Here is a 7,952-nt window from a genome sequence, read left to right as displayed (position 1 = left end):
CAATAATGGCAATTACAGTGCCTGCCTGAATTTATCAAATCCCCAAAGTAGGACAGTTAAAATTCAATTTGACTCAACTTTATCTACCACTTAAAGAAGCACAAGTCAAAAGAGTTATTTCAACATAATTTGTCCCACTCATGATTCAACCACATTAAGGACCCCAGAAGCAGTTAGGTAAAAGGTATTTTCTAGAAGCTTAATCATCTTTAGGTGCATGAAAATTACAGATTACATACACTAAATGGGCATCACCTATGAGCCACATAACTTACAAGGTACAGGAAAGATCATGTACTTAGTTCTTAAATGCCATGCATAACACCATCAATTAATTGTTCATTAGAATTTTATCACTTGTTTAAATTTTTTTTATCCCTTTGGACCCCAGAGAACAATAAATTTTGCTATAAAATATTGGTCTTCTCATAAAATGCACATAAAGCTTTACACAATTTTTATAAAGGTCTACCAACTCTTATAAAGTTTGTGGATAAATCTGTACATGAAATCCTTTATTGACACTGATTTGGGAGAACATTTCCTATTTAATCATTATAAATGATTAATCATTCTTAATCAGGCCACTTTTACCTTAAATACTTTTCAACAAAGTTTTTTTCTTTGGAAGTATGAAAAACAAGTGACCAAACCTAAAAAAAACTTATGCATATTACAAAACAATTTAGCTATGCAAACAGTGGAAAGGATTGTGGGACTGGCAAAAGCTTTCATGGTGATAAATGGATTCTGTCTTTTCAAAGTATGGAATTTTTTGCACCTCAATGGTACCAGAGTACAGAAGCTATATCAGAAGAGCACAGCACCAGATTTTAAAAACCATTCAGCTTTAAAATACTTGAAATTATTCACTTAAATACAAACTCTTCTGTAATGAGTAAACATTTAAATATATTTTCCTACAAAGTTAAAGCCTTTTTGCCTTAAAACTTTATTTTTTAACATTTTTCCCATAACCTCAAAGTTATTTTAAGAAATACTCACTTTTTAGAAGCCTTACAATTAGAGAAACTCCACTTGTATTCATTGATAATTACTTTGTGGATTATTTGATACTTAAAGATATCAGGAAAAACAAAAAGTCCAACAAGGGCTATTATTATAAAAGATTTGTAACACAAAATACTGAATAATGGCAGTTATCTCTACAGAAAAGTTCTCTATTAGAACACAATAATATTCAAATTTGCCAAGGATAAAAACAGCAAAGCCAAGTAGGCTTAATAACAGAAGGTATCCATCTAATCAAATAAATAATGTTACCTTCCAGGAACCTAATATATTTAAAAATTGTCAGTCCACCAATTACCATCAAAGTACCCCAAGAGGCACAGTAGTACACTTAGAATAACATGTAACAACCCATTAACAACATAAGTAGCTATTACTACATGCACCTAAGCTTCTAGAAGTTTGTACCTGAAAAGCTTCTGAGGTCCATGCAGTACTGAAATCTCAAAAATAATCAGCATGAAATTAATCGGTCTGGCAGTAGGCTCTAAATAGCTCATGGAAGAACTATTAAGGCTTATATATTTTAAATATCTATGAGATCTGATGACACCCAAGGGTGTGGAAAGGTGACAATATGAAGATTTCAAACCTATTGCATAATAATTAATATGTATATTTAATGGAAATATCAACATACAATTCTATATAAACTGATCAGTTTAAACCATGCAGCTAAGAAACAATCTACTATTCAAAGGACAGAATTCAATAATGTATCAAAACTGCATTGATAACTATGAATTTTATTATGTGGACATCTACTGTGGCATGCATCTGTACAAACCTTTCAGGCAGTGGTCCACAGCTGGGTTATAAATAAAAAGGCATACTTTCTTCTCTCTTTATTACAATGAAGTTTAACAGTACAGAAAAGTCACATGACCTTCGTGGGTCAGATTTCTTAAACCCTGCAACATGAGGAACTCTAAATACATTAAGTATTGTTACACATTCAGACTTCCAATGTACAGGTACTTGGAAACAGCCCTCACCAAACTAGGTTGGGGACATGAAGTCCAACAGCATCTGAAATGCTGTGAATGCATAACTTTACAAATAGCAATGTAAGCTTACAGAACTTGCCTTTATTAAGGTGGTATGTTCATGTAATTCCAGCGCCTTCACAATTTAACAATCCAAATTTACTATACTTCACTTCTAAAAACCTAGACGAAACATGAAAAAGAAGCCATACAGTATAAATTGCAACCTCAGGAAAAGTTCCTGCTTTATTATTCCAAATAATTTTTCCTATGTGAAATAAATTTACAATACTTCCTGGTATGTGGGAAGATAATGTTTGTTAAAGTCACAATGAAGCCTTATTGACGGAAGCTCGGCTATATAAACAGCACACCTTGCAACATTACAGGAGGTCTCATTCCCATTGGAGGTTGAGGAGGCCCACCTTGGTTAGTGGGTACCATTGGTGGTCCCTGCCCATATGGTGGCATAGCACCAGGAAGGTAACCTGGCATGCCTTGATGATGACCACCATACTGACCATGAGGTGGCATTGGGGGTCTCATTCCTTGCTGCTGTGGGATGCCTGGCTGTGGTGGCATCATACCTCCAATTGGTCCAACTGGTGGATTACTGATTGGGGCCTGTCCTAATCGAGGAAGATTATGCTGATAATTATGTAACTGTGCCCTTCTCTCTTCCAGTGATAAATCCTCATCTGGATGGATCAACTTACTGGTTGTACTGGTGGTTGTAGGTGTAGCAAGCTTACTTGTTATTGAAGCTGCTGGTTTTGCTGCAGTACTATTAGTTGCCCTAGTGGTTGAAGCTGTAGACTGTGTATAACCAGGGAATGTAGACTTTGGGGGTTCTGTAGTTTTTGCAGGGGTGCTATTTAAGGGCTTGATATCTGTACCAACAGGTCCTTGCACAGCTGCCTGAGCTTGTGCTGTGCTAGGAAACAGAGCTTTAGAAGATGCAGAAAGACTTTATGAATTGGATGAAGCTATACTTGAGCTTGTTACAGGTGTCCCCATCTGTCCAGCACTGGGGAAAAGAGGCTTAGTTACTGGAGGCTGTGGAGCAGGTACTGTTGTTGTTGGTGCAGGTGGCCTATTAAGAATACCTGGTGCTGACACAGCCTGTGCTTGAGTCATTGGAGGAATTCCAGGACAGGGAACGGGGGGGGGCATACCTGGTGGCATACCAGGCATAAGAGGTGGTATTCCTGGTTCAGGTGGCATCATTCCACCCATTGGCATCATTATGTTTTCACCACAAATTGACTGGGTGTATTTTCTCTGATGATGCAATCCAGGTGGCATGCCTGGCATAACTGGTGGCATACCTGGCATCAGAGGAGGAACACCTGGCATCAGTGGAGGCTTGCCTGGAGGCATTCCTGGTGATCCTGGAACTGGTGGCAGTCCTGGCTGAGCCATTGGAGGGATATAACCTTGCTGAGGTTGAACAGACTGTGGTTGAAATGAAGTTGAGGCTGCAGAGTCATCATCATCATACTCATCAGAATCATCCTGTTGCCTCTTTTTTTTTACTCTCTTGTGTTTTCTGTTCAAGAAGTTGTCATCTTTCATCCATATCTTTTTCTAGAATACCTTCCATACCGTATATTTCCAACTCTATGTATGTTCTCCCAGGTATTGCATTCCTTACAGCATCTATTGTCTCTTTATGAACCTGCATGCAATGAATAGCTAAGCCAGGTCCTGTATACAATTTCTTATGACATATATGGCATTTAAAATGCTTTGCCTTTTTGTGCTGTATAAGGATCTTCTCATCATCAAATCTCTATTACAATACCAGCACCACGGCTTCAGCTAATTCTTCTTCTTGCGACCCATAGCTGTGTCCTTTCGGAAAATTAAAGGGAGGAGAAAAAAGCAGGAAAAGGAGGAAATAAATTGCTCACTTTTCTGACCCAATGGCCACCACCTCGTCCCACAAGAAACCCAGGGGTAGATTTAGTTTCTGCAAGTCAGAGCAGATCAAAAAGAAATAGGTAGTGTAACCACATTTGAGCCATTTTGTAGAGATCTTTCCTGATACATTGTAAACAAGAACAATTATGGTGAGGGTCTGTGGAGAAGCTTAATGAAGATGCATTTGTGTATGAGGAGGTGCCACTATAGTATTTCTGTTTTAATGCTTGAAATATATTATTGCGTGTCCTTCTGGCCCTTTGAGTTATCCAGATGTGTTACCTTTTGCCAATGACTTGGTGCTTCTCTCTTGAATCTGTAAAAATCTTTCTTTGGTCTGAATTTTGGCATTTTAAACAAAGAGCAGCTTCATTTGTGACTGTCATAAACTGGAAGCAATCAAGATTCCCCTAGACAGGTAAACAGAGAAACAAAGTGCTCTCGTCACAGAGTGGACATGACTTGGGATTTAAAAGGGACAATCCAAGGTACCAATAGCGTGGCTGAGTGAGCCACGCTGGGAGTTTGTGTCATTCCATTCACATGACATTCTGGAAGGGCACATTGGCTGAGGCTGGTGTGGGGTCGAGCAGGAGACGTTCTAGGTTATTCTGTGATGCTGTGGTGGTGGATATATGCACCACTCCTTGTGAAAACCCAGAGACCCACCAAGAGTGGAACTGGATGTAACCAAGTAAAATCCAACGTGAAGATAGGGACCTGTGACGGAATGCAGATTGCAAACAAGAATGTACCTGCATTACGAGCACTGAGGATTGAACCCAGGACCTCCTGGAGGCTAGGCAAGTGTTCTGCCACACCTACAGTCCAACCCTACTGCAAATGCATGCCACAACCCCGATGAGCAGGGTGAGGGGAAGTGACCACCTGGAAACTCTGGAGGTCAGAAGAGACTGGAAGACAAAGACAGAGGAACTGTGCAGAGCACGGTGTGCTGGTGGTGACCAGCCCTGGGAGGCAGTGGTGATGGTAAGAGCAGGGTCTCTCACTGGTGGAGATGAGTGACAGATAGGCAAGGGGGAGATAAGGAGAGAAACACTCAGTGACAGAGAACTCCCAAACCCGGGATTGAGGGGGCAGGCCAAAGGGATACAGGAGCCAACTGAAAGTTCCCAGTGGCCAAAGCTGGAACAGAGCGCTGGATTGTAACCAAAGCGCAGTGTAGGTATTCATAAGCACAGACTGAAAAATAAATGACTGCACTCACCCCGCCCAAAAAATAAAATCAAATAAATAAATGGTTGCATGAATAAATAAACGGGGACACCCCCAGGCAGAATGACAATGTCCATGTTCTTGACTTTTATAGGTACTCCCTCCAGAAGGCAGGGGTCAACTCCCACTCCTTCAGTGTGGGTGGCCCAGTGACTTCCTTCCAAATAGGACACAAGGTGGAGCAGGGAAAGCCTGACCCCTCACAAGGTGGTCAATACGGGCAGAGGTGAGTCATGCCCAGGACCTGTACCCCGGCAGGATATGGGAAGAGAGTGACACTCGCCATGGTCTTCCTGCCTGAAACCACAACCCGAGGCTAACCAGGAGTGCAGAAGGCAGCCCCCTACACTGAAGGCCAAGGGACCCCCTGACCAGAATTCCCCCAAACTGCCCAGTCATCAAAACAGGGGGCCCGTCAGTCTAGCAGGGCCTTGGGAGACAGATGACTAAGCAACATGGTGTCCTGGATGGATGGGTTCCTGGGACACAGCAAGGGCAGGGGCAGTGAGGAATCTGACAGAGAATGGGCTTTCGTTAACACTGTACCAACAGCGGCCCCAGAGAATCGTGAGCAAGAAGGTCACTGGCACAGGGTCCAGGGGACTGCCTGCCCCTGCAACCCTTCAGTAAATATAAGCTATTCTACAATAAAAGTTCATTTCAAAACACTAGCATGATTTACTTGTTAATCACAAAATTAAATCTGCCTTAAATTTAGGTCTCCAAACTACCCATGACAATTCCACACAAAATTCCAATTTTAAAATACCTTCTAGTGCTGAGGTAGAGGGACATACTCCCTTGTTATTTTAATGCCCTCCTCAGTAGACACGTCGTGGCTCCCATCCAAGAATTCAGTCTCTCTCACATCTGCTCTCCTTCCTGCTGTCCGCCTCATCTCAGCCTCCTCTCTCGGCCCTACCCACCTTTCAGTCTCATCCATTCTTTAAGAATACACAGTGGCCAGAGTTATAGCTCAGCAGTAGAGCGCTTGCCTAGCACATGGGAGGCCCTGGGTTCGATCCTCAGCACCACATAAAAACAAATAAAGGTATTGTGTCCATCTACAACTAAAAAATTATATATATATATATATATATATATATATATATATATATATATATATGAATATACATACTGAGCTCCTAATTTGGATATACCAAATTTGCATCCACTGGGAACCTCAGAATATGGCTGTATTTGGAAACTAGGCCTTTGCAGGTGTTATCAAGGTAGGGAGCCAGATGAAACCATTGGATTGAGTGGTCCCTAAACACAGTGAGAGTTCCCTTGCAAGAAGGCCATGTGTGGACGCCCAGGGGAAGGCTGTGTGAAGAGGCAGGGACCAGCATGATGTGTCTCCAGCTGAGGAGCGCTGAAGACTTCAGGAGCCACCAGAAGCTAGTGGAGCCGTGGAGCAGTGCTCCCTTGGAGTACAGAAGGAACTACCTGCTGACACCTTGATTTGGGCCCAGAGAATAAGTGGGCTTTGGTGGCACAGTTGTTTTTGTCCCCACTGTTGCTCTCTCTGAGTCTCCCCTCTCAGCCTTCCAGCACCAGCACATCTCCCGCCATCTGCTTCTGTCCAATCCAGTCTCCTTACAGCTCTGGTCAGAACACCCCAGCAACACTCCTGTCTGCCAGGCAACCAGTGCGAGCTTCATAAAAGAAGGTTCGATGCATAAAAAATTGCTAGTGAGTTTTAAATTAAAGAGGCAGACTCTCATTTACTTTTATTCCCAGCTCCGGGACGGCTTCTCCTAGCTCCCGCCTCCAGCCACCTAATGCGGTGGAGAGGTTTACAGAAGAGACTAGCGAGAGAGGGAGTGCATGCCAGGGAGTGAGCTTTTATTGGGGAACAAAAAATTCCAGGGAAAATCCCATCCAATGAAGGTTAAGGGGGGCAGCATCCCAAGGTCAGGGCCAGCTATTGGGTCTTCGGGGCTGTGGCCAGGCATGCCTCTGCACGGACAAGCCCTCGTACCTGGGACAGGGTGGGAAAGGCTCTGACACGGCTGTGTCTAAGCGCCTCTCTCCCAGCCAGGGAGGTAACTCAAATCACATGCGAGGATGGCCTCCCACACTCCTGGGCCCTGGGGAGCCTGCTGCTACACCTGCTACAGGTGGTCAGTCCAGGCAAAATGCAACCGCTGGAACGACAACAGTCCCCAAGCGCCTGGAGCTGGGCAGGGTCAGCAGCGTGGAGCACACCGCGTCTCCTGACCAGCACTGAGGCCTGGCCTGACTCCCACTTTACAACCAGGTCTCAGGAGAAGGAAGGCTGGCCTGCCCTCCCCCCCGCCCCCCGAGGGCTGGGCTTGAAGGCGTGCTCCTCCACACCTGGCTGCTCGTTCCTTCTTGAATTATAGTTCAAATTCAGCCTCATAATAACCTAGCATTGCCCTTCTCCCTAAAGCAGAAATAGGATTTTAAAAGCCTGTGTAATGAAAACTAAGTGCACACTGCACGGCGTATAAGAAATTTTACCTTAAAATCTACCAGAGTAGCATCAGAAGTAGACAGAACTACTGGAGCTGGGCTGAGAAATCAGGGAAGGATAGAGGGAGAAGGGAGGGAGGGCCAGGGAGCACCCTTGGGATGAGGCTGGGAAGCTCCTGCACTGGCAAGATCACTTCCAGCCACACTCCCCACGTGTGACACCACTGGCCTCTCCCACACCAGCATCACCCCAGCTCCAACAGTGCACTGAACCCTGATTCTGCACGTGATGTCTCTCCAGGCTCCTTTTCTGTCACCAAATCACAAAAGCCTCAG

General features: G+C 43.9%; 1 pseudogene; it reads right to left on the bottom strand.

The window, feature by feature from the left end:
- Positions 1 to 2,360: 2,360 nt before the first annotated feature.
- On the bottom strand, positions 2,361 to 3,937 carry LOC144252290 (BUB3-interacting and GLEBS motif-containing protein ZNF207-like; annotated as a pseudogene).
- Between the last annotated feature and the right edge of the window lie 4,015 nt (positions 3,938 to 7,952).

Source organism: Urocitellus parryii, unplaced genomic scaffold, assembly GCF_045843805.1.
Source record: "Urocitellus parryii isolate mUroPar1 unplaced genomic scaffold, mUroPar1.hap1 Scaffold_40, whole genome shotgun sequence".
Lineage (NCBI taxonomy): Eukaryota > Metazoa > Chordata > Mammalia > Rodentia > Sciuridae > Urocitellus > Urocitellus parryii.
Note: the sequence above shows the minus strand (reverse complement) of the source record. Positions and strands in the feature narration are given on the sequence as shown.